The sequence below is a fragment of the Ornithorhynchus anatinus genome, chromosome 12, assembly GCF_004115215.2.
Source record: "Ornithorhynchus anatinus isolate Pmale09 chromosome 12, mOrnAna1.pri.v4, whole genome shotgun sequence".
Classification (NCBI taxonomy): Eukaryota; Metazoa; Chordata; class Mammalia; order Monotremata; family Ornithorhynchidae; genus Ornithorhynchus; species Ornithorhynchus anatinus.
The window spans coordinates 42,049,666-42,075,997 of NC_041739.1; positions in this window are offsets into that span (position 1 = coordinate 42,049,666).

The following is a 26,332-nucleotide window of genomic DNA, read 5'->3' on the forward strand; positions in this document are numbered from 1 at the left end:
ATTCTAAATTATTTCTTTATTCATATTAATGTCTGTCTCTCCCTCAAGACTAAAGGTCATTATAAGCAGAGAACATGTCTGCTAATTTTGTCATATTGTACTCTCCCAAGCACTTAGTACACCATTCTGCACGTAGTAAGCACTCAATAAATATGATTGACTACTAAAAAAAAAAAGGCTTAATCGGGAAAGGGCTCTTGGAGGAGATGTGACCTTAACAATGCTTTGAAGGTAGAGATAGTGATGATCTGGAATATGTGGAAGGAGAGGGAGTTCCAAACGAGAGGGAGGACTGGGAAAGTGGCAGACAGATAAAATTGGGGCACAGTGAGTAAACTGGCTCTAAAGGAGTGGAGATTGAGGGCTGGGCTGTAGTAGGGGATTAATGGGGTGAGGTAGGATGGGAAGAGTTGATTGAGTGCTTCAAAGCTACTGGTAAGGAGTTTGTGTTTGATTTGGCAGTGGATGGGCAGCCACTGGAGGTTGTCGTGTAGTGGGGAAACATGGACTGAATGTTTTTGTAAAAAAGTGATCCAGGCAGTAGAGTGATGAAGTATGGACTGCAGTGGAGAGAAACAGGTCAGCCTACAGGAAGAGGATGAGGATGGGTGCTGGGAGCTGGAGGCAGGGGCTGGGGGATCAGAGGGAGAGGACTGAGAACACATGTTCTCAGGACATAGGGAAAGAAAGTCCAGAGATGCAGCAGTTGAACTGTAGACCCAGGAGTCAATGGCAGTTTTCTCTATTAGGTGGTGACTCAGTATCTCAATGAAGCAGTGTGACTTAGTGGAAAGAGCACTGGCTTGGGAGTCAAAAGACATAGATTTGAATCCCGATTTCACCACTTGTCTGCTGTGTGACCTTAGGCAAGTCACTTAACTTCTCCGTGCCTAAATTTCCTCATCTGTAAAAAGGGGATTAAGACTGTGAGCCCCATGCGGGGCAACCTGATTACCTTGCATCCACTCCAGTGCTTAGAACAGTGCTTGGCACATAGTAAGCACTTAACAAATACCATCAGTAGTAGTATTATTATTACCTCCTAGCTGGGGGGAATCCACAAGTTCTGAGCTGTGATTCATTAAAGTCATTAAAGCTTCTGTCCGGAGTAAATCAAGTCTTTAGGTTGTCGATGGATGAATTTTGACTGTTTCCTCCTTGGTTAGTGGCTGTCCTTTTTTGTCTGGGGTCAGGGTCCCGGTGTGCGGAGCGATAGGGGTGGTGGGGGAATTGGAGTGGGGGAATTGGAGATTCCTTCCTCAGGCAGTCCCAGGTCCCTGGTGCATGAATGCAGGGAAGGGGGAATGAGGGTGCCGGTGTCCCCTGCCTCAGTGCAGTTTGAGACTCCTGGTGCATGAAGTGGGAGATTGGAGGGTCAGCTGTGTTCTCTTCCCTCTGGGCAGTCCCAGGCTTACAGTGGGCTGGGCTGGGGGGATGACAACCCTCCTATTTGCTCAGTCCTCAGGCCCCCACTTGCCTTCTCTCAGGCTTGATCCTAGGCTTCAGGGTGAGGGGAGGAGCTGGAAGTCTGTGTCCCTTTCCCAGGGGCAATTCTAGGCCCCCACAGTTGCGGGGAGGTTTATGGCTCCTACCTTGACAAGTGGGCACTGAGGTGATGGGCAACCCTCCTCTCAAGTGTGATCCTAGGCCTCTGGTGTGAGAGGGGAGGAACTGGAGGACTCAGCATATCCTTACTTCCATATCAATCCTAGACCCCCTGCAGGTGCAGGGAGGCATGGGGAGGGGGTGGGCGGGGAGGATCAGCAATGCTTCCCCTTTGTGAAGGGCTATGGAGAGATTGCCCCACCTCAGACCTCTGACACCGTTGCTACTGCCATCGCCATCGGTTTGCCTCCATATATCATAAAGACGGTATTTGTTAAGTGCTTACTATGTGCCAAGCACTGTACTATGCACTGGGGTAGATACAAGGTATTCAGGTTGTCCCATATGGGGCTCACAGATGAGGTAACTGAGGCACAGAGAAGTTAAGTGCCCAAAGTCACACAAGTGACAAGTGGTGGAGCTGAGATTAGAACCCACAACCTCTGACTCCCAGCCCTGTGCTCTTTCCACTAAGCCATGCATTGCACTTTGAAAACAAAAACCTTAGCAATGTGTACTGTTTAACTACACTGGTAGAAAGAAACAATGTACATTAAGGTTTGCACTCTGATGGCAGTAGGATGGTTTGTGGGAAATGTAGAGCTACCCAGTCCAGATTGGAAGGTGACAATACAACAAGGAAACCAGGAAAACAGACAGTCTGGGTGCCTTCATCTCCATGGCAGTCTACTGTTTTATCATTTTTTATTTATTATGTTACTGGTTAGTCAATCAATCAATTTATCCATCAAGAGTATTTATTGAACTCTTATGGTGTGCAGAGAATGCTACCAAGCCCTTTGAAGAGGACAATACAAAAGAGGTTGTAGACACATTTCCTGGCCACAGTGTGCTCACAGTCTACAGTCCATGTGCCAGGCACTTAACTTCTCTGTGCCTCAGTTACCTCATCTGTAAAATGGGGATTAAGACTGTGAACCTCTTGTGGGACAACCTGATTACCCTGTATCTATCCCAGCACTTAGAACAGTGCTCTGCACATAGTAAGCGCTTAACAAATACCAACATTATTATTATTATTATTATTACTGAGCATGGGGAAGAGATGAGATAATGTCCCTGTTCCATATAAGGCTTGTAGTCTGAGGAGGGGAACCATACCTGCTATCTCAAATTCCTCTCCTCCAGTTCTCTCCTTAATCCCTCCAATCTGGCTTCTATACCCTTCACTCCAAAGAAACTGCCCTCTCAAAGGTCACCAGTGATCTCCTTCTTGCTAAATCCTCTGACTTCTACTCTATCCTAATCCTCCTCTACTTCTCAGCTGTCTTCGACACTGTCGACCACCCCCTTCTTCTGGAAATAGTATCTAACCTTGGTTACACTGATATTGTCTTTTTCTGGTTCTCCTCATCTCTCTGGCTATTAATTCCAGTCAGCTCCATGGACTCCTACTCTGTCTCTTACCCCCTTACTCAAGGTCCCTCAAGGTTCAGTTCTGGGTCCTCTTCTATTCTCCATCTACACCCACTCCCTTGGAGAACTCATTCACTTGCATGACTTCAAACTACAATCTCTATATAGATGATACCCAAATCTACATCTCAAGCCCTAATCTCTCTCCCTCTCTGCAGTCTCACTTTTCTTCCCACCTTCAAGACATCTCTACTTGGATGTCCTCTTGACACCACAAGCTTGACATGTCCAAAACCGAATTCCTTATTTTTCCACCCAGACTCTGTTTTCCTGACTTTTCCAACTCTGTAGACAGCATCACCATGGTTCCTGTCTAACAAACCCATAACCTTGGCATTATTCTTGACTCCTCTCTCTCTCCTTGAACCCATATATTCAGTCCATCACTAATCCTGACAGTCCCACCTTCCAACTAACCCACAGCCCTGGATCACCTGCACAGTCCACCTCCTTCTCTTTTGTGCTCGAACCAGAGAACACTGATGGTGGAAATCTAAATATCAGGCCAACTTTGTCCACTTCAAGTTTATTCTTGTATGCTTAACTCTGCCCTTGCTTCTCCTTGGCAAAACTAATTCTCTACCCATATTGACAACCATGCCCATCACCCTCGCCTGTTGTTTCAAACTCCCTCCTCAGGCCCCCGTCTCTCCGCCTCCCCCATTCATCGCCATTAGTGACCTGGTCACCTACTTTATTAAGAAAATTGACACCATCAGGTGTGAGCTTCCTCAAATTTCTAGAATAGATCTCCTGCCTCTTCTCAAAAGCCACCCCCTCTATATGCGTAACAGACCCCATTCCTTTGCATCTTATCAAAACTCTCACCCCATCCCTTTTCCCTTCCTTAATATCCATCTTCAACCATATGCCCTCCAATGGCTTCTTCCCCACTGCTTTCAAACATGCCCATGTCCCTCCCATCAACTCTCGGGCCATTCATTCTTGGTCTCATTTACAGGCTCCTCCCCTGCCTCCCACCCCCTAATAGTAATTATTATTATGGTTTTCCTTAAGCATTTACTATGTTCCAGGCACTGTTAGCACTGATTACAAGGTAATCAGGTTGTCCCATGTGGACGTGTGGAGCTCACAGTCTTAATCCCAATTTTACAGATAACTGAAGCACAAAGAAGTTAAGTGACTTGCCCAAGGTCACAGCAGACTAGTGGTGGAGCTGGGATTAGAAACCATGTCCCATGATTCTTGCCAATAGGCCAAGGTTCAGTTCTGGGTCCCCTTATATGCTCCATCTACACTCACTCCTTTGGAAAGCTCATCCAGTCCCATGGCTTCAACTACCATATCTATACAGATGACACCCGAATCTACATCTCCAGCCTTGATCTCTCTCCCTCTCTCCAGTCTCAAATCTCCTCCTGCCTTTAAGACATCTCTACTTGGATGTCTTCCCTTCACCTCAAACGTAGCATGCCCAAAACAGAGGTCCTTATCTTCCTATCCAAACCTTGTCCTCCCACTGACTTTTCCATCAGTATAAACTACATCACCATCCTTCCTGTCTCACAAGCCCATAACCTTGGCATTATCCTTGACTACTCTGTCTCATTCAACCCACATATAATAATAATGATAGCATTTGTTAAGCACTATGTGCCAACCACTGTTCTACATATTCAATCTGTCACTAAATCTTGTCAGTCCCACCTTCACAACATCGCTAAAATCTGCCCTTTTCTCTCCATTCATATTGCTACCACATTAATACAATCATCCCATCCCTCCTGGATTACTTCATCAGTCTTCTTGCTGACCTCCCAGCCTCCTGCCTTTCCCCACTCCAGTCCATACTTCACTCTTCTGCCCAGATCATTTTTCTACAAAAATGTTCTGGACAAGTCATCCTGCTCCTCAGAAAACTCCATTGGTTGCCCATCTACCTCCATATCAAACGAAAACTCCTCTCCATGGGTTTTAAAGCACTCCATCACCTTTCTCCCCCTCCCCCACCACCTCACCTTGCTTCTTTTCTTCTACAATCTTTCCCACACACTTCACTCCTCTAGTGTTAACCTTCTCACTGTGCCTCGGTCTCACCTCTCTCACCACCAACCCTTAGCCCATGTCCTGCCTCTGGCCTGGAGCACCTCTGTCCTCGAATCTGACAGACAACAACTCTCCCTTGCTTCAAAGCCTTATTGAAGGCATATCTCCTCCAAGAGGCCTTCCCAGACTAAGCCCCACTTCTCATCTCCCACTCCCTTCTATATCTCCCTGACTTGCTCCCCTTGCTCTTCTGCCGTCCCAACCTCATAGCACTTATGTACATATCTGTAATTTTATTTATCCCTTTGCTCTTCCCTCCTCCCATCCTCAAAGCTATTTGTACCTATCTGTAATTTTATTTATTTGTATTGATGTTTGTCTCCTCTACTCTAGACTGTGAGCTCATTATGATCAGAGAATGTCACTGTTTATTGTTTATTGCACTTTCCCAAATGCTTACTACAGTGCTCTGCACACAGTAAGCACTCAATAAATATGAATGAATGAATGAATGAATGAATGAATGAATGCCCCATGCTACCTCACCTTGCTTCTCTCCTACAATAACCCAGCCAATACACTTTGCTCCTCTAATGCTAACCTTCTCATTGTGCCTCAGTCTCATCTATCTTGTCAGCGACTCCTCCCCCACATCCTCCCTCTGGCCCGGAATGCCCTCTCTCCTCAAATCCAACAGACTAATACTCTCCCCAACTTCAAAGCCTTATTGAAGGCACATTTCCTCCAAGAGACCTTCCCTGACTAAGCCCCCTTTCCTCTTCTCCCACTCTCTTCCACATCTCCCTGACTTGCTCTCTTTATTCACTCCCTCTTCCAGCCCCAGAACACTTATTTACTTATCTGCAATATATTTATTTATGTTAATGTCTGTCTCTCTCTCTAGACAATAAACTCTTGTGGACAGGGACTGTGACTGCTTATTATTGTATAAGCAGTCCCAACTGCTTAATAGAGTGCTCTGCACACAGTAAGTGCTCAATTAATATGAATGAATGAATGAATGAATGAATGAATAAACAGGTATCAACTCCCTCATGGAAAATTTAGTCAAAATGAGTTCTTTTTCTCTGTCAAAACAACATTCATTCATTCATTCAATAGTATTTATTGAGTGCTTAATATGTGCAGAGCACTGTACTAAGCACTTGTATATATTATATAGCGTGCACATATATTAAATCTCCACCACTTAAAATTACTTTAATATCTTGTTATTTCATTTACTCTGACCATTTTAGTAGCATCTTTTGAATCCTAACAAATGGTTCTACTCATAAACCTCCAGTGTTACTTATATGGAGCCTATATTTCAATACTAGATTGACAGTGAAAGAACAAGGGGGAGCAACGTGACCTAGTGGAAAAAGAATGCAGGGGACCTGCCTGCTGGATGACTTTGACCAAGTCACTCAACTTCTCTGTGCCTTAGTTTCCACATCTTGAAAGTGGGGATAAGATACTCGTTTTTTGTTTGTTTGTTTTATGGTATTTGTTAATCACTTACTTTGTGTCAGGCACTGTTCTAAGCAAAGGTAATCAGGTTAGACATAGTTATGTCCCACATGGGGCTCACTATTTTAATCCCCATTTTACAAATGAGGTAACTGAAGCAGAGAAGTGAAGTGAGTTGCCCAAGATCACACAGCAGACAAGTGGTGGAGCTGGGATTAGAACCCAGGTCCTTCTGACTCTCTGGCCTGTACTCTATCCCCTAGAGAAGAAGCGTGGCTCAGTGGAAAGAGCACGGACTTGGGAGTCAGAGGTCACGGGTGCTAATCCCGGCTCCGCCTCTAGTCAGCTGTGTGACCTTGGGCAAGTCACTTAGCTTCTCTGTGCCTCAGCTATCTCATCTGTCAAATGGGGATTAAAACTGTGAGCCCCACGTGGGACAACCTCGTCACCTTGTATCTCCCAGTGCTTAGAATAGTGCTTTGCACATAGTAAGCATTTAACAAATGCGACAATTTATTTTTTATTTTATTTTATTTAGAACACACTGCTTCAGTCACTACAATGGTTCTCTTTATGGTAGATCTGGGGGAGTGGCTGGGGACCCAGCTCTGATCCCCTCGAGGATTCGTTGTTCAGCCATGGGGATGTGGCAGAAGAAAAGTAGATAATCCACAAGAGATTGAGTGAAAAAGCTCAAGTGAAAATGAAATACTTAGAACTGGGTTTGGACAGCTATCCCTGATGGACAAAGCCATGTCCACGATCTCCAATCATACTAGAAAAGTGGCAGTTGCCCAAAATTACCAGGACCACCCCACTCTCCCAACAGATTACATGAGGACACAAAGCAGGAGGCAAAGGAGGCCACTAACGATCATCAGCAGTTCCCGAGCCAATGATCAATCAATCAATTAATGGTATTTAGGGAGTGTTAAGTGCTTGGGAGAATACAACAGAGTTGGTAAACACCCTGTGTTCTAGTGGATAGAGCATGGGCCTGGGAGTCTGAAGGACCTGGATTCTAGAGAAGCAGTGTGGCTCAGGAGTTTAGGAGTCAGAGGTCGTGGGTTCTAATCCCAGCTCCACCACCTATCAGCTATGTGACTTTGGGCAAGTCACTTAACTTCTCAGTGCCTCAGTTACCTCATCTGTAAAGTGGTGATTAAGACTGTAAGCCTCACGTAGTACAATCTGATTACCCTGTATCTACCCCGGCACTTAGAACAGTGCTCGGCACATAGTAAGCTCTTAACAAATACCAACATTATTATTATTATTATTCTAATACCAGCTTTGCCACTGGTCTGCTGTGTGACCTTGGGCAAGTCAGTTCACTTCTCTGGGTTCAGTTACCTCATGTATAAAATGGGGATTAAGACTGTGAGCCCCATGTGGGACAGGGATTCATACAACTTGATTAGCAAGTATCTACCCCAGTGCTTAGAACAGTGCTTAATGCATAATAAACACTTAAAATTACCATTATCATCATCATTATTATTATTACTTCTCATAAAGACCTCAGGATGTAGATGGGATGGGAGAGCAGCATTAGTAAAAAATAGATTTTAAAAATTACATTTGTTAATTACTTACTATGTGCCAAGCACTATATTAAGCATTGGGGTAGACACAAATTAATCAGGTTGGACACAGTCCCACCTGGGGCTCAAAGTCTTAATTCCCATTTTACAGGTGAGGTAACTGAGGCAAAGAGAAGTTAAGTGATTTGCCCAAAGTCACAGAGCAGAAAACTGGTGGAGCCTAAATTAAAACCCAATTTCCCTAACTCCCAGGCCTGGGCTCTTTCCTCTAGGATATACTGCTTCTTTAGTGCTATAGGACTGAGGGTGGTTGAACATCAAGTGCTAAACAGGTACAGATCTAAGTGAATAGGGAATGCAGAAAGGAGAGAGAGTTGGAGGAGAGATGACAATCAGGGAAGGCCTCTTGGAGGAGAAATACTTTAATAAGGTTTGAAGGTAGCGAGAGTGGTGGCCTGTGGTACAAGGAGAGGGAGCGAGTTCTAGGTCAGAGGGAGGATGTGGGCTAGGGCTTGGTGGCAAGACAGACAAGATCAAGTTACAATGAGTAAATTGCTGTTGGAGGAGCAAAGTATGTGGGCTAGGTTGTATTAGGAAACTGACAAGTTAAGTTAGGAGTGGGTGAGCTGTTTTAGTGCTTTATAGTGGATGGTAAAGAGTTTCTATTTGATTCATTCTTTCACTCAATCATATTTATTAAGTGCTTATTGTGTGCAGAGTACTGTAATAAGCGTTCGGGAAAGTACAGTACAAAAGTAAACAGTGACATTCTCTGCCCACAATGAGCTCACAATCTGGGAGGCTGGGGGGAGGCGGAACAGACATAAATCCAAATAAATAAAATTACAGATATGTACATAAGTGCTGTGGGACTGGGAGGCAGGGGAAGAGCAAAGGGAGCAAGTCAGGGAGATGCAAAAGTGAGTGGGAGATTAAGAGAAGGGGGCTTTGAATGGGAAGGCTGCTTGAAGGACATATGCCTTCAATGAGTCTTTAAAGAGGGAGAGAGTAATTGTCTGTCAGATTTGAGGAGGGAGGGCGTTCCGGGCCAGAGGCAGGATGTGGACCAGGGCTCGGCAGCAAGACAGTCAAGACTGAGGCACAGTGAGAAGGTTAACACTAGAGGAGTAAAGTCTGAGGCCTGGGTTGTAGAAGGAGAGAAGCGAAATGAGGTGGGAGGGGGTAAAGTGATGAAGTGCTTTAGAGCCAATGGTGAGGAGTTTTTTTTGATACATAAAGTGGATGGGCAACAGCTGGAGATTTTTTGAGGAGGTGGGAGACATATCGTGAACATTTTTGTAGAAAGATGATCTGGGCAGCAGAGTGAAGTATTAACTGCAGTGGGAGAGACAGGAGGTTGGGAGGTCAGCAAGGAGGATGATGCAATAACTAGGCAGGATAGGATAAGTGATAGTACTAACTTGGTAGCAGTTTGGATGGAGAGGAAAGGGTAGATTTTAGCGATGTGAAGATGGGACCGACAGGATTTGGTGATGGATTGAATATGTGGGTCGAATGAGAGAGAGGAGTCAAGGATTACGGGCTTGTAAGATGCAAAGGATGGAGGTGCCGTCTACAGTGATGGGAAAGTCAGGGAGAGGACAGAGTTTGGGTGGGATAAGGAGCTCTATTTTGGACATGTTAAGTTTGAAGTGATGGTAGGACATCCAAGAAGAGATATCTTGAAGGCAGGAGGAGATGAAAGCCTGGAGAGAGGGAGAGAGGTCAAGGGAGAAGTTGTAGATTTGGGTAACCTCTGCAAAGAGATGGTAGTTGAAGCCATGGGAGCAAATGAGTTCTCCAAGGGAGTGGTTACAGATGGAGAATTGAAGGGGACCCAGAACTGAACCTTGAGGGACCCACTGCAGAGGTGGATGGGCAACCACTGGAGGTTTTTGAGGAGTGGGGAGATGTGGACTGAAAGTTTTGTTTGTTTGTTTAATGATCCAGAAAGCCAAATGAAGTATGAACAGCAATGAGGAGAGACAGGAGGCAGGGAAGTCAGCAAGGAGGCTGATGTTGTAGTCAATATTCATTCATTCAATCATATTTATTGAGCATTTACTCTGTGGAGAACACTGTACTAAGCACTTGAAAAGTACAATTCGGCAACCGATAGAGACAATCCCTTCCCAACAAAGGGCTCACAATCAATGAAAAGCAGCATGGCCTAATACAAAGAGCACAGACTTGAGAGTCCGAGAACCTGGGTTCTAATCCAGATCTGCCACTTGCTTGCCTTGTGATCTTGGGCAAATCACTTCACTTCTCTGTACCTCAGTTGCCTCATCTGTAAAATGGAGATTAAGACTGTGAGCCTCATATGAAACAAGGATTGGGTCCAACCTGCTTAATTTGTATCTAACCCAGCACTTAGTACAGTGCCTGGCACATAGTAAGCACATAGTAAATACCACTGGAAAAAAAAAAAGGTTATGAGAATTGCTGGGATTAGTGTAATAATAGTTTGGTTGTAGATTTTAGCAGTATTATGAAAGTAGAACCATCAGAATTTGGTAACAGATTAATTACGTGGGTTGAATGAAAGAGATGAGGATAATGCCAAGGTTTAAGGCTTGGGATAAGCTCCCTGTCTGGAGGATAATAATAATAATAATGTTGGTATTTGTAAAGCACTTACTATGTGCCGAGCACTGTTCTAAGCGCTGGGGGAGATACAGGGTAATCAGGTCGTTCCACGTGAGGCTCACAGGTAATCCCCATTTTCCTGATGAGGAAACTGAGGCACAGAGAAGTTAAGTGACTTGCCCACAGTCACACAGCGGCCAAGTGGCAGAGCCAGGATTCGAACTCATGACCTCTGGCTCCCAAGCCCGGGCTCTTTCCACTGAGCCATGCTGCTTCTCTATGGTGGTACTGTCTTCAGTGGATAGGTAAAACAGCGGGTAGGCAAGGTGCTCATCCAACTCCATATCAAATAGAAACTCCTTACTGAACGCTGGCCTACATCCTGCCTCTGGCGTGGACCTCCCTGTCCTCTTGTATCCGACAACATGTTTACTCTCCCCACCTTCAAAGCTTTATTAAAATCACACTGCCTCCTAGAGGCCTCCCTCAACTGTCCTCATTTCTGCAACTCTTCAAGAATTCCAATTTTCCTATCAGTATCTCAAGAGGAGATCTCTCACCTCCCTTCAAAATCTACTCACTCCACCTGGGCCTATAGGCCCATCCCTTTGTACCTTACCAAAGCATTTGCCCTCTCCCTTCTTCCCTCCTTGACAGCCATCTTCAACCATCTACTTTCCAATGGTTTCTTTCCCACTGCTTTCAAACAAGTTTATGAATGTCCTATCTTAAAAAAAAAAAACCTCAGTTGACCCTATGGCTCCCTCCAGATATTGCCCCATCTTTTTTCCTATCATTCCTCTCCAAACTCCTTGAGCGAGTTGTCTACATCTATTGTCTCCACTTGCTCTCCTCCAATTCACTCCTTGACCACCTCCAATCTGGAATCTATCCCTTTCTAGAGTCACCAATGACTTTCTTCTTGTTAAAAACCACAGGCCTTTACTCCAACCTAATCCTCCTAGTTGTCTCAGCTGTTCTCAATACTGTGGACCAATGCCTTCTTCTTGAAACATTATAGCTCCTTGGGTTTACTGACACTATCCTCTCTTGGTTCTCCTCTGATATCTGTGATCACTCTTTCTCAGTCTTGGTCCATTTCCTTCCACATTTAAAGTTGCCCAAGTTGACAGACCCCTTGGGAAACTCTCCTACATCTTTGTCCTGAGAACCTTCCAGAACTAATTTTGAAGATGGGAAGGGTTTGACTGACTGATTGATTGACAACTTGAATAAAAGCTTTGGTACAGGTACTATCTTTTCCATTTTTCCTTTATCTCTCTGATCTATACAGCTTTCATCTATCAATATTAACATTCCACTTCTATAATTTATCTCGTAATGTATCTGCAATCCTAACCCAAGTCATAATTTCCTCCCTGAAGCACCATATCAAACTCATTTACTCCACTCCAAAAAAAATGTGTGAATAGCATTTGTAGGATTTATTGCTCATTTCCTTTCTAGCATCGTTTGCTTTATCTTTTTGTTCTTATCTTCACACACCATTTTTCTGAATACTTTTCCTTTTTGATGAGCTATGTTTCTTTTAGCTTTACAAATGTCCTAAATGAAATCTATCAATCTTACACTCGAGAGAATATCTAGGGCCTTTGCTAGAGCAATGACTTTCTTGCCCTAGTAGCACATGGCCAAATCCTAACTAATTTCTCTATTTTGCCTTCTTATCCATTCTCCTCTAGGGTATCTTCTTTTTTCTATTAGAGATTAAAAAGTAATATTAGGATATTATTAAAGCCCATTTCTTTAGATCTCCCTCTAATTGCTGATATTTAACTCATCATCCCTGTAGAATGAAAGTTCTTCTTGTGGGCAGGAAATGGGTCTATCAGCTTCTTCATTGCACTCTCTCAAGGGTTTGATACAGTGCTCTGTCCACAGTAGATTCTCAGTAAATATCATTGATTGATTGATTGATCACCACCATCATCATCAACATAATTATAATCATTTACCATGTTCAAAGCACTAAACTAGGTAGGCTCTTAGGAATGTACAATAAAAGTAAAATAATTTATCCCTCCCCCTTGATATATGGTAGACCACCATTCTCCCCACCTTCAGAGCCTTATTGTCGCATCTCCTCCAAAAAGGTCTTTCCCTCTTTTTCCCAACTCCCTCTTCCTATTACATAGTCTATGCACGTGGGTCACTATCTTTTGGACATATGGTATTCCCCTCCCCATACCCTCTCACCTCAGCATCAGAGCACTTATGTACATCTCTGTAACTTATCAATGTCCATCTCCTTCTCTAGAGTTTAAGCTCACTGTGGGCAGGAAACATGTCTACCAACTTTGTTGTACTACCCCAAGTGCTTAGTACAGTGCTTTGTACACAGTAAGCATTCAATAAATACCATTGGTTGATTGAACAATTGATTGTACAATCCTTGACTTCTAGGGCATGAACTTAATTATTGATTATTTGCAAGTTCCCACAGCCTCAAACCCAATTCTTTTATACACCAGTGTGATATTTGAGCATGGTAAGTTAAGAATAAGCCTCTTTCCTGTTTCATTTCCTCAAGGGCCCAAATATTTTTATCCTCTTCAGTTTTCCAAAACCTTTCCTCTAATAGGAATTCCTTATAGGCAAGTGACACCAAGACAAATTCCTTATAGGCAAATGACACCATCATTGAAGGCATAAATAAATATGTCCTGATTGCATGGACTAAAATCACTTAAGATTCCCCAAATTGGATGGATGAAAAGTAGTCATTTCATTAAGTAGATTGTCATAGGTTTACCCAAATTGAAAAATGTCATAAAACTCCCCCAAAGCATTTGCCATTTGCAGTACCTGTTGCTGTTTTGGATTTGAGTCTTCATCTCCAGTGCTTTCAAAACCAGTGTTCAAGAGCCACCTCCAGCACTGACTCTCTCTCTAGAGGATTCTCATCTTCTCCCACTCCCCAAGATTCACTGGGAAAGGGGGAGGAGTGGGCTTCCTTCTTACTCCTCAGTGCTACTTTTGTACATTCTAACCCCCCTTTCCCTCTCTTTCCCTTCCTTTGAAGCCCATGTCATCTACCTCTACCACCCATTTCAGTTACTAGTCACTATCATTTACTAACCCCCACGCCCCACCTCCAATGTTCTGAAACATCTTGATCCCTTTCTCATATTCCTTCTCTCTCTCTCCATCCCTATACTGATCCCTGAAGACTTTAGTATCCTGAGCCCATGGCTCCCTCCAATTATTGCCCCATCTCCTTCTGACCATTCATCTCCAAACTCCTGTACCTAGTTGTCTACACCCACTGTCTCAAATTCCTCTCCTCCAATTTTCTCCTTGCCTCCCTCCAATCTGGCTTCCATCCCCTTTACTCCACAGAAACCGTCCTCTCAAAGGTCACCGGTGATCTCCTGCTTGCCAAATCCATTGGCCTCTACACTATCTTAATCCTCCTCAACTTTTCAGCTGCCTTTGACACTGTCGACTACCCCCTTCTCCTGGAAATATTATCCAACCTTGGTTTCAGTGATAATGTCCTATCCTGATTCTCTTCTTACCTATCTGGCTGTTCATTCCCAGTTTCCTTCAAGGCTTCCTCCAATGCCTCCTTTGCCCTTATTGTGGGGATCCCTCAAGGTTCAGTTCTAAGTCCCCTTCTCTCGCAATCTTGCATTTCTTCCTGCTTTCAAGACATCTCTACTTGGATGTCCCAACTAAACCTCAAACTTAACATGTCTGAAACTGAACTCCTTATCTTCCCCTCCAAACTCTGTTCTCCTCCTGACTTTCCCATCACTGTAGATGGCACTACCATCCTTTCTGTCTCAGAAGCCCATAACCTTGGTGTAATCCTTGAATTTTCTCTCTCATTCAACCTGCATATTCAATCCATCACTAAATCCCGTTAGTCCCACCTTCACAACCGCTAAAATCTGCTCTTTTTTCTCCATCCAAACTGCTACCAAATTAATACAATCACTCATCCTATCCCACTTGGATTAATGCATCAGACTCTTGCTGACCTCCCAGCCTCCTGTCTCTCCCCACTCCAGTCCTTACTTCATTCTGATGCCTGGATTATTTTTCTACAAAACTATTCTGGAAATGTTTCCACTCTCCTTAAGAATCTCCAGTCATTGCCCATCCATTTCTGCATCAAACAAAAACTCCTCACCTCCTCAAAAGACTAAATCGCCTTGCTCCCTCCTATCATACCTCCTACTACAGACAGCCCAGCCCCACACAATTTGCTCCTCTAATGCTACCCTTCTCACTGTGTCTTGATTTTGTCTATCTCACCGCCGACCCCTCATCCACATCCTGACTCTGGCCGGGAATGCCCTACCTCCTCAAATACAATTACTCACCCCACCTTCAAACCTTTATTGAATGTACAACTCCTGCCCTGACTAAGCCCCACTTTCTTCTTCTCCCACTCCCTTCTGTGTCACCCTGACTTGCTCCCTTTGTTCTTTCCCCCTCCCAACCCCACAGCATTTATGTAAATAGCTGTAATTCATTCATTTATATTAATGTCTGTCTCTCCCTACTATAGAATGTAAACTCATTGTGAGCAAGGAATGTGTCTATTGTTGTAATGTACTCCCCTGAGCACTTAGTACAGTGTTCTGCACACAGTAAGCACTCAATAAATATTATAGAATGAATATGCATGACCCTTCTGTGCCCCACTTTCTATCACTCCTCAACTCCATTGACCTCCAACTCCACACCACCTAACCTTAAGTAAACTTGGATACATCAACTTGGATACACACTCTATCTCATCATCTCTAGTCACTATACAATCTCTACACTCACCAACTCTGTTAATGCCTTTATCTGACCACAAGCTTCTCAGCTGCCTTCTCTCCCCACATACCGTCCCCCTCACAAATCTGTCCCAGTTTCCCTACAGAGATGTCTGAGTTTTTAACCCACACTGTTTCTAAAGTCATCATGCCCCGTTTAGTCTTCATTCCTAAACTACCTTCCCTTGCCAACCAAATTGATGCCCTCAACACCACTCTTTACTAATCTCATACCAGTTACCTATAGCCCAGGATCACCTCCATAGTCTGATTCCTTTGCTCCCGTGCATGAGTTGGGGAGCACTGCTGGCAGAAATCCAAACATCAGGCTGCCCTTGTCCATCTCAAATCCATTCTTGACTGCTTTAACTCTGCTCTCTTCTCCATTTGGTAACATTATTTCTCCATCCTGATTGAGTCCCATGTCCATTACCCTCACCAGATGTTTCAGATTTTTAACTCCTTCTACAAACCTCCACCTCACCGTGGCCTGCTCCTGTCTTGGGGAAGCAGCGTGGCTCAGTGGAAAGAGACTGGGATTCAGAGTCAGAGGTCATGGGTTCGACTCCCGCCTCTTCCACTTGTCAACTGTGTGACTGTGGGCAAGTCACTTAACTTCTCTGTGCCTCAGTTACCTCATCTGTAAAATGAGGATTAACTGTGAGCCTCACATGGGACAACCTGATTACCCTGTATCTACCCCAGCACTTAGAACAGTGCTCTGCACATAGTAAGCGCTTAACAAATACCAACATTATTATTATTATCTCTTGCTCCTACTGACCTGGTCATGTACAGGCCATGTACAATTGAACAAAATTGAAAACATCAAGTGTGAACTACCTAAAATCTCCCCTGATCTCCAATCCCTCACTCCCTTTCTTCAGCTTCCCCATCTTTCCCCACAGAATCTCAAGAGAATATCTTGCTTTCTCTTAAAATCCACTCCCACCAGCTTTTTCTTATGGTATTTGTTAAGCACATACTATTTGTCAGGCACTGCTTTAAGAGCTGGGATAAATAAACACTAATCAGGTTGGATCCAGTCTATGTCCATATCACAGTTTTGTCCCCATTTTATAAATGAGGTAATTGAGGTCCAGAGAAGTTAAGTAACATGTCCAAGGTCACATTGCATTTGAGATTTGGAGCCAGGAATAGAACCCAGGACCTTCTGTCTCCCAGATCCATGCTCTATCCACTAGGCCACATTTCTTCTTGCAGTGACTCTGACCCATTCCTTCGCACCATGTCAAAACACTTTCCTCTCTCTTCTTCCCTCCTGACCACCATCATCACCTGTTCACTCTCCAGTGGCTTCTTCTCCACTGTTTTCAAACATGCTCATGTATCCCCATCCTGAAAAAACACTCCTTTGACCCCACAACTCACTCCAGTTTTCACCCCCATCTCCTTCTTCCCTTTCCTTTCTACACTCCTTGAATGAGTTGTCCACACCCACTGCTTCCACTTCCTCTCCTTGACTCCTTCCAATCTGACTTCAGCTCCCTTCACTCCACAGAAACCACCTTCTCAAAATCCAACAGCTCTATTCCATCCTAATCCTCCTCAACCACTCAGATGTCTTTGACACTGTAGACTGTCCCCTTCCCCTGGAAACAATAACCAACCTTGGTTTTACTGACACTGACCTGTCCTGGTTCCTCTCCTATCTCTCTGGCTGCTCAGTCTCAGTCTCTTTCATGGGCTTATCCTTTGCCACCCATGCCTAAATGTGGGTATCCCTCAAGGCTCAGTTCTGTATCCCCTTCTATTCTCCATGTACACTCACTTCTGTGGAGAACTCAATCTCTCCCATGGCTTCAACTACCACCTCTATGTGGATGATTCCCAAATCTACATCTCCAGCCCTGGTCTTTCTCCTTCTCTGCAGACTCATATTTCCTCCTGCCTTCAGGACATCTCTAATTGAATGTCCCAGACAATGCCACAAATATAACACATCCAAAACAGAACTCCTAATCTTCCCTCCCAAAACCTGTCCTCCCCACTGACTTTCCCATCAATGTAGATAGTACCACAATTCCTCCACCTCACAAGCCTGTAAACTTGGCATTATCCTCGACCCCTCTCTCTCATTCAACCAACATATTCAATCTGTCACCAAATCCTGCTGGTTTAACCTTCACAACAGAATGAAAATTCTCCCTTTCCTCTCCATCCAAACTGCTACCACATTAAATAACAACACTTATTCTATCTGGCTCTAAAACTTCATCAGCCTCCTTGCTGACTTCCCTTCCCTCTGTCTCTCCCCACTTAAATCCATACTTCACCCTGCTACTCAGATCATTTTTCTTCAAAGGCTTTCAGTCCATGTTTCCCCACAACTCAAGAACCTCCACTGGTTGCCCATCAACCTCTGCCTCAAACAGAAACTCTATACTCTACAATCACCTTGCCGCCCCCACCCCCTCTTACCTCCCTCATTTCCTACTACAACCCAGCCCAGACATTTCACTCCTCTAATACCAATCTGTTCTTTGTACCTCAATCTCATCCATCTCACCACCAACCTATCTCCCACATCCTGCTTCTGGCCTGAAACTCCCTTCTCCTTCATATCCAACAATTATTCATCCCATCTTCAAAATCTTTTTAAAATCACACCTCCTCCAAGAGGCCTTCACTGACTAAGACTTTAATTCCTCTTCTCCCACTCCCTTCTGCATTGCCCTTGCATTCTTTATTCACCCCACCCTCGGCCCCACAACGTTTATGTACATATTCATAATTTATTTATCTGTATTAATGTCTTTCTCCCCCTCTAGACCACGAGCTAGTTGTGGGCAGGGAACATGTCTACCAACTCAGTTAGAGTATACTCTCCCAAGTGCTTAGTTTAGTGCTCTGTACACAAGAAGTGCTCAATAAATACAAATGATTCAATGCTGGAAGTCCAGAGTCTCTATCTGCTTTAATTGTTCCTAACAGTCTATTTCCCTATCATGTTGTTGGATACTGTGTTTCATAATGACCTCAAAAATGTTTGCTTTAAATGCCTTCTTAAGTAAACGCCCTTATCGATCCACTATCAATCATCTGGTTAGTAGTTGCTTTGAATCAATCTAAGATGTCCCTGTGTGGCCTTTTCTTTGAAAGCTCTCAGATCTGTGGGTTCTAACCTAATAATTAATCAATCAGTGTTTGCTTTTTGAGCATTTTACTATAGGAAAAGAAATATTCCAAATGCTTGGGAGAGTACAATGCACCAGATTGGTAGAGTTGGTTCCTTTTCCTAGAATTAGGAAACTTTCTTTTCCTAGGACAGAGTTTCATGAGTTTTATCCATGGATACTCTGAGGTTTAGCTACTAGATTTGCTGCCACCCCCTCCTTAACTTTCAGGGAAACACTCCAATTAGCAAGAGGAGAGTTTCAGTTAGTCAGACTTGCATCTAGAGGAATGGTTGCTCATACCTTGGGAGTAATTTCCAGGTTCCTTCCTACTTTCCTCAGCATGGCTTGATTCTTTCTTCACCTCTCTGAAAGCACTCACACACCTGGAGAGTTACAAAAATCCAGCTTTAATATTTGGTGCCTGATTTTTATAAGAAGCATTCCAGAAACAGACATCACACGGTAGAAAGCCATTTGAAACCATCATTCCCTAAGCTTATTGACACTCAGGAACTAGCTCTTCCCCTTTCCTTTCTTATTTCAAATCATTTAAGTTTCCCTGAGTTCTTCCAGACTGAAATCTACCCAGACAGTTTACTTCAGCTTGCTACTTTCTCAATGAACTCTACTCCTCCTTACCATTCCCTGGCCTCCAGATCTCCCATGTCTGCAGCCTCTGAGAGGATATGACCCAAAATCTCATTAAAACTTCAAGTTGAACATTACCTCAATAAGAATATGGCCTATGGGCTCTTTCTATTTTTTTAGCGGTATTTATTAAGCACTTACTGTGTGATGAATACTATTCAAAGCAATGAGATATATACAAGTTTATCAAGTTGGACACAGGCCCAGTCCCACATGAGGCTCACAGTTTAATTAGGAGGGAGTAAGATTTAGTGGCTTAGTGGCAAGAGCACAGGTTTGGGAGTCAGAGGGCATGGGTTCTAATCCCACCTCTGTCACTTGTTTGCTGTGTGACCTTGGGCAAACCACTTAACTTCTCTATGACCCAGTTCCCTCATCTGTAAAATGAGGATTAAGATTGTGAGGCTCACGTGGGACAATCTGATTACCTTGTATCTATCCCAGGGCTTAGAATAGCGCTTGGCACATAGTAAGAGCTTAACAAATACCATTATTATAATTATTATTATTATTATTAATCCCTATTTTACAGTTGAGAAAACAGAGGCAGAGAGATGTTAAGTGACTTACCCAAATTCACACAGCAAGCAATTGGCAGAGTCAGGATTAGAATCCTGGTCCCCTGATTCCCAGGCTCATGCTCTTTCCACTAGACCATGCCACTTATCTATTTGCATACTTCCCTTCCCCCTGACTCTCAGATTTGACTGACTTTTCCCAGCTAGTCCTGGAGAGTCCAACAGTTAGTGAATAACACAATGGTAACTCACTTCTTTGTTCTGAGCAGTTTCCTTTACTCAATGTACTTTATTGGAGAAGCTCATCTATAAGCAGCTCCCACTGTATTGAAATCAACTTACATTAATTTATACTAGTTTCATAACTAACCTAGCTCCTATCTCACTCTCTCTTCTTCCTATCTATCCTTTCCCCATTATTTTATGGTATTTGTTAAGTGCTTTCTGTGTGCCAGGCAGTATATTAAGCCCTGGGGTAGGTACAAGATAATCAGGTTTGACACAGTCCCTGTCCCACACAGGGCTCACAGTCTTAATCCCCATTTTACAAATGAGGTTACTGTGGCACAGAGAATTGAAGTGACTTGCCCAAGGTCACACAGCAGACAAGTGGTGGAGCAGGGATTAGAACCCTAGGTCCTTCTGACACCCAGGCCCATGCTCTATCCATAAGGTTATGCTGCTTCTCTATTGTGTCTTTACACCTGGTGCTCCCTCTTCTCAGATTCTGGCCCTGTACCACATACTCCTAATTTTATTTTCTCAGGAAATTGCAATTTATTTTACCAGACTTCTTGACTTTTCTCAAAGTCTTCAATTTCTTTCCTCCCACCTCCCTGGTTTTATGGGTAAGTCATCTATGGCCAACACACCCTGCAGTTAATCTGTGTTACCACGATCATCTCAGTGCTGGTGAACTGATGGTAGGCTGGGCCTCATTGTTGGGGACCCTGTCCTGCCATTTGATATTTGGTAAGGTTCACAATTGGTGCTGATGAAACAGCTTGAAAATCTGGATACCTTTTCTGAGCTCAAGGACATTCAAAAGGCTGAGCCTTACTGCAGATTTGCAGACCTTTATTTTGGTTTGACACTTGATGCCTGTTGTTGTCACAAAGTTGATAAAAGACATGCTACCCTTCTTGATTAGGATTTCCCCCCTATTATATTTACATCTCCCTGCAATCGTATCTAGTATTCAGTCTAAGAAGAACTGTTCAACAAAGGCCTGGATGACAACAAAACGTCTTTTTGCCTCTTTCAGATCATGTGACCAATATCCTGAACCACTCCTGTCCTAGACTTTTCTTAAGCACCCTTAAACCCACAAACAATATGAACCATGAATGATACTGCATAGGCCATGAGTTCCTGGATTGACATTCTCTACTCAAAACAGGCAGTCCTGTACCAGAAGCCATCAATTCCTAGGTTCTGATTCTTCATTTGAAGAACTCAATTCCCTAGCCCAACTAAACTCTAGTACTGTTCCTGCCTGGCTTGAGAAATTTGGAATCAGGTTCAGATCTGAATCAGAAATGAGTCTGGGTGTCATTTCAGGGGAGCTGGGAGAGCCAGGGCTGTGGTGATCCTCACAGATTGCTGGAGGGATTCTTTTGTCAGTAGCAGAGGCAGAGAAGTAGAGAGAAGCACATCAATCCAGCAATAATTATTTGGACAACCAAGAGAGGGCATAGAGTCCTGGCAACATGACTGGAACATTGAAGAATTTTGCTTAATTAATATGTTGTAACACAAAATGCACCAATCCACTGTGGAACGACTGGTCCCTGGTTTATAATAAATAACAAATGTCAGTTAGGTGAAAGGGAACTAGGTAAACTGGGATGGAAGGGACTGTTTGAAGTGCAGGGGGACAACATGGAGGGGAAGAAACAAGGTAAAGGGGAGTGATCTTCAGAATGATTTTTAATAATTGTCACACCAAAGACAGGAGAGGCATGGGGTAGATGGGGAGTTCTGGGGCTCAGGGTACATTTTTGGAAAATTCATTTTGGCAAGAAACTCATGAAGGCAATATTCTTCACTTTAGGAGATATTTTTCCAAGTACTATCTCAGCACTTATGTACTCACATAATGTGTGTACCTGTATATTCACATAACTCTATAAAAACTATACAACTATATAAGTTTTTACATATTCAACTACCAGTCCCACAACATTTAGGTACATATCCTTACTCCTTCATTTCCCCTATCTTTAATTTATTTTAATGTCTGTCTCCCCCTCTAGATTATAAAATTTTTGTGGGCAGGATGTTGTCTACCAACTGGAGTGTATTGTACTTTCCCAAGCACTTATTACATACAATCCCTACACAAGGTAAATACCATTGATTGATCAATTGATTTCCATTCTTTTGGTCCCCTTATCTGAAAGTTATTTTGCTTCTGTCTCTCACACCTGATTCTAAGATTGTTGAAGACAGGAATGTTGGAACCCTCACCTCCTTTGGGATCACTCTTCAAGGCTTCCTGTATTCACTCTCCCAGCTCAATAATAATAGTAATAATGATGGTTATAATAATAAGAAGAATGATAGTCATAATTTTTATTAACTTACTATTTGCCAAGCATTTTATTAAGCACTGATGTAGATACCAGGTTTTTTCAGATATAGTACCTCTTCCAAATGGGTTTCAATCTAAAAGGGAGAGAGAAAGGGTATTTAATATATATTTTACAGATGAGGAAATGGTGACCCAGAGAAGTTCAGTGTGTGACCTTAGGAAAGTCACTTCACTTCTCTGGGCCTGTTACCCCATCTGTAAAATGAGGATTGAGTCTGTGAGCCCAACGTAGGAGAGGAACTGTGTCCAACCAGATTTTCTTGTAGCCACCGTAGCACTTAGTACACTGCTTGGCACATAGTAAGCATTTAACAAATTCCATAATTATTATTACCCAGGTCATATAGCAGGCAGTGGCAGAGGAGGGATTAGAACTTGGGTGCTCTGAGGAATAAGAGGTTTCCCTGGCTTTACTATGCTGTATGCAAGCTTGTAAGCAGTCTCCAGCAGAGCCTGCACTTGATTATCTTGCAAAGCTTCCTGCTTAGTTTCCCCTAGTGGGCATGTCCTTTAGTTTAGCCATGTTCTAGTAATTTCCTTTCAATAGTATCTCCTTATCTCACTCTGCCAAAGCTGTTTTCCTGAGCTTGTTGCTCTGACTCCCAACAAGGAACTCTGTCTTTTATCTCACAAAGACTCTAGTTCAGTATTCTGTTCATAGTAGATCCTTAGCAAATATTACTGATGGATTGGTTTTGCAGGTAACTGCTATGTCTTTCATGTGCAAAATGTGATCAGTCATGGCAGTAACAGCATTTATGGAGTGGCCACTGGGTGCACTGCACAGAACATAACTTTTGGGAAGTATGGAAGACCTGTCCCATTCCTTGCCAATTAGAAAATAACACTCTAACAAGATGAGACCTGAATTTTCAGGAATCTTTTGTTTGGAAAATATGAACAGGCATTCTCCTGCTTCGACTGACCACACTATGTAAAAATCCAGAGAAACATCCTGAACGAATTACTGTCGTAGCTTCAGATCTGTACATCCTATGTCAAGTTAAGTCTGATCACTACAGAAAAGGCCATTCCCTTCCTATCCCTAACTTCCCCTCAATCCTTCACTTTCCAAACACTGACTTTCAGACCAGAATCTAAACTTTGGAAAGGACCTCGGGAGGGAGGCAACATGGATGGTGCCGCATGGAAGGGAGGTTCTTAGGCTACAGCTATCTTGCCCCAATTTTGTGTTGCCTTTGGGGAAGTGAAGAAAGCCTTTGTTCAACCTCTTAGGCTATCCCATGCAGCTGGAAATGCTTCTGGTTGGAGGATCTGCTACCACTTCCAGTAAGGTGTAGTGTAGAGAACATAGAGACCACAGTTTACCATGAGTTAGGCACCTTTAATCCCACTCACACCCACCTAATCCCACTTTCCCACTCGGGAAGGTTCAACACACATCCGCTGGTCCAGGCACTAAATGGTCTATGTACTAAGGGCAGGCAGCTTAAATGGGCAGAGTTTTAGCACATCCTTTCTCTTGCATAAACCCACCTCTGGCTGACCCAGTCAGCTTCCCTTAGCCCTCCTGAAGATGCTCCCACAGGGGATTTGTCCAACTCAATTACCTTGTATCTACCCCAGCATTTAGTACAATCCTTGGCACATAGTAACTGCTTAAAAAATGCCACAGCTACTATTATTATGATTATTGCTAGGTGCAAATCCTCATTAGTCCCCGTGCTGCTAGTTGGGTTCCATGGCTTCTCATTGGTGGTTGAGCAGAAGTTTGCATCCCTCATTTTCCAATGGTACTCCATTTGCCTCTCTTAGTCCCTCCTTCATTGGTCCTTTTCTCTCCTCTATGTGATCCAATCTCCCATTCTAGTATTCATTCATTCATTCATTCATTCATTCATTCAATAGTATTTATTGAGCGCTTACTATGTGCAGAGCACTGTACTAAGCGCTTGGAATGAACAAGTCGGCAACAGATAGAGACAGTCCCTGCCATTTGACGGGCTTACAGTCTAATCGGGGGAGATGGACAGACAAGAACAATGGCAATAAATAGAGTCAAGGGGAAGAACATCTTGTAAAAACAATGGCAACTAAATAGAATCAAGGCGATGTACATTTCATTAACAAAATAAATAGGGTAATGGAAATATATACTGTTGAGCGGACGAGTACAGTGCTGAGGGGATGGGAAGGGAGAGGGGGCGGAGCAGAGGAAAAGGGGGAAAAGAGGGTTTAGCTGCGGAGAAGTGAAGGGGGGTGGTAGAGGGAGTAGAGGGAGAAGAGGAGCTCAGTCTGGGAAGGCCTCTCGGAGGAAGTGAGTTTTAAGTAGGGTTTTGAAGAGGGGAAGAGAATCAGTTTGGCGGAGGTGAGGAGGGAGGGCGTTCCAGGACCGCGGAAGGATGTGGCCCAGGGGTCGACGGCGGGATAGGCGAGACCGAGGGACGGTGAGGAGGTGGGCAGCAGAGGAGCGGAGCGTGTGTGGTGGGCAGTAGAAAGAGAGAAGGGAGGAGAGGTAGGGAGGGGCAAGGTGATGAAGAGCCTTGAAGCCTAGAGTGAGGAGTTTTTGTTTGGAGCGGAGGTTGATAGACAACCACTGGAGTTGTTTAAGAAGGGGAGTGACATGCCCAGATCGTTTCTGCAGGAAGATGAGCCAGGCAGCAGAGTGAAGAAAAGACCGGAGCGGGGCGAGAGAGGAGGAAGGGAGGTCAGAGAGAAGGCTGACACAGTAGTCTAGCCGGGATATAACGAGAGCCCGTAGCAGTAAGGTAGCCGTTTGGGTGGAGAGGAAAGGGCGGATCTTGGCAATATTGTAAAGGTGAAACCGGCAGGTCTTGGTAACGGATAGGATGTGTGGGGTGAACGAGAGAGACGAGTCAAGGATGACACCGAGATTGCGGGCCCGAGAGACGGGAAGGATGGTCGTGCCATCCATGGTGATAGAGAAGTCTGGGAGCGGACCGGGTTTGGGAGGGAAGATGAGGAGCTCAGTCTTGTTCATGTTGAGTTTTAGGTGGCGGGCCGACATCCAGGCGGAGATGTCCTGGAGGCAGGAGGAGATGTGAGCTGAAGGGAGGGGGAGAGGACAGGGGCGGAGATGTAGATCTGCGTGTCATCTGCATAGAGATGGTAGTCAAAGCCGTGAGAGCGAATGAGTTCACCGAGGGAGTGAGTGTAAATGGAGAACAGAAGAGGGCCAAGAACTGACCCTTGAGGAGCTCCAACAGTTAAAGGATGGGAGGGGGAGGAGGCGCCAGCGAAGGAGACCGAGAATGACCGGCCAGAGAGATAAGAGGAGAACCAGGAGAGGACGGAGTCCGTGAAGCCAAGGTGAGATAAGGTATGGAGGAGGAGGGGATGGTCGACGGTGTCAAAGGCAGCAGAGAGGTCAAGGAGGATCAGAATGGAGTAGGAGCCATTGGATTTGGCAAGAAGGAGGTCATGGTTACCTTAGAGAGAGCAGTCTCGGTAGAGTGGAGGGGACGGAAGCCAGATTGGAGGGGGTCTAGGAGAGAATGGGAGTTAAGGAATTCTAGGCATCGATTGTAGACGACTCGTTCTAAGATTTTGGAAAGGAAGGGTAGTAGGGAGATAGGGCGATAACTGGAGGGGGAAGTGGGGTCAAGAGCGGGTTTTTTTAGGATGGGGGAGACGTGGACATGTTTGAAGGCAGCAGAGAAAGAGCCATTGGAGATTGAGTGGTTAAAAATAGAAGTTAAGGAAGGGAGGAGGGCAGGGGCGATGGTTTTAATAAGGTGAGAGGGAATGGGGTCCGAGGCACAGGTGGAGGGGGTGGCACTTGCGAGGAGGGAGGAGATCTCCTCTGAGGATACTGCAGGGAAGGATGGGAAAGTAGGGGAGAGGGTTGGTGGGGGGGAGGGGAGGGGCGGAGGGGTGACTTTGGGGAGCTCAGACCTGATTGTGTTGATTTTCTTGAGGAAATAGGTCGCCAGATCATTGGCGGTGAGAGATGGGGGAGGGGGAGGAACAGGGGCCTAAGGAGAGAGTTAAAGGTCCGGAACAA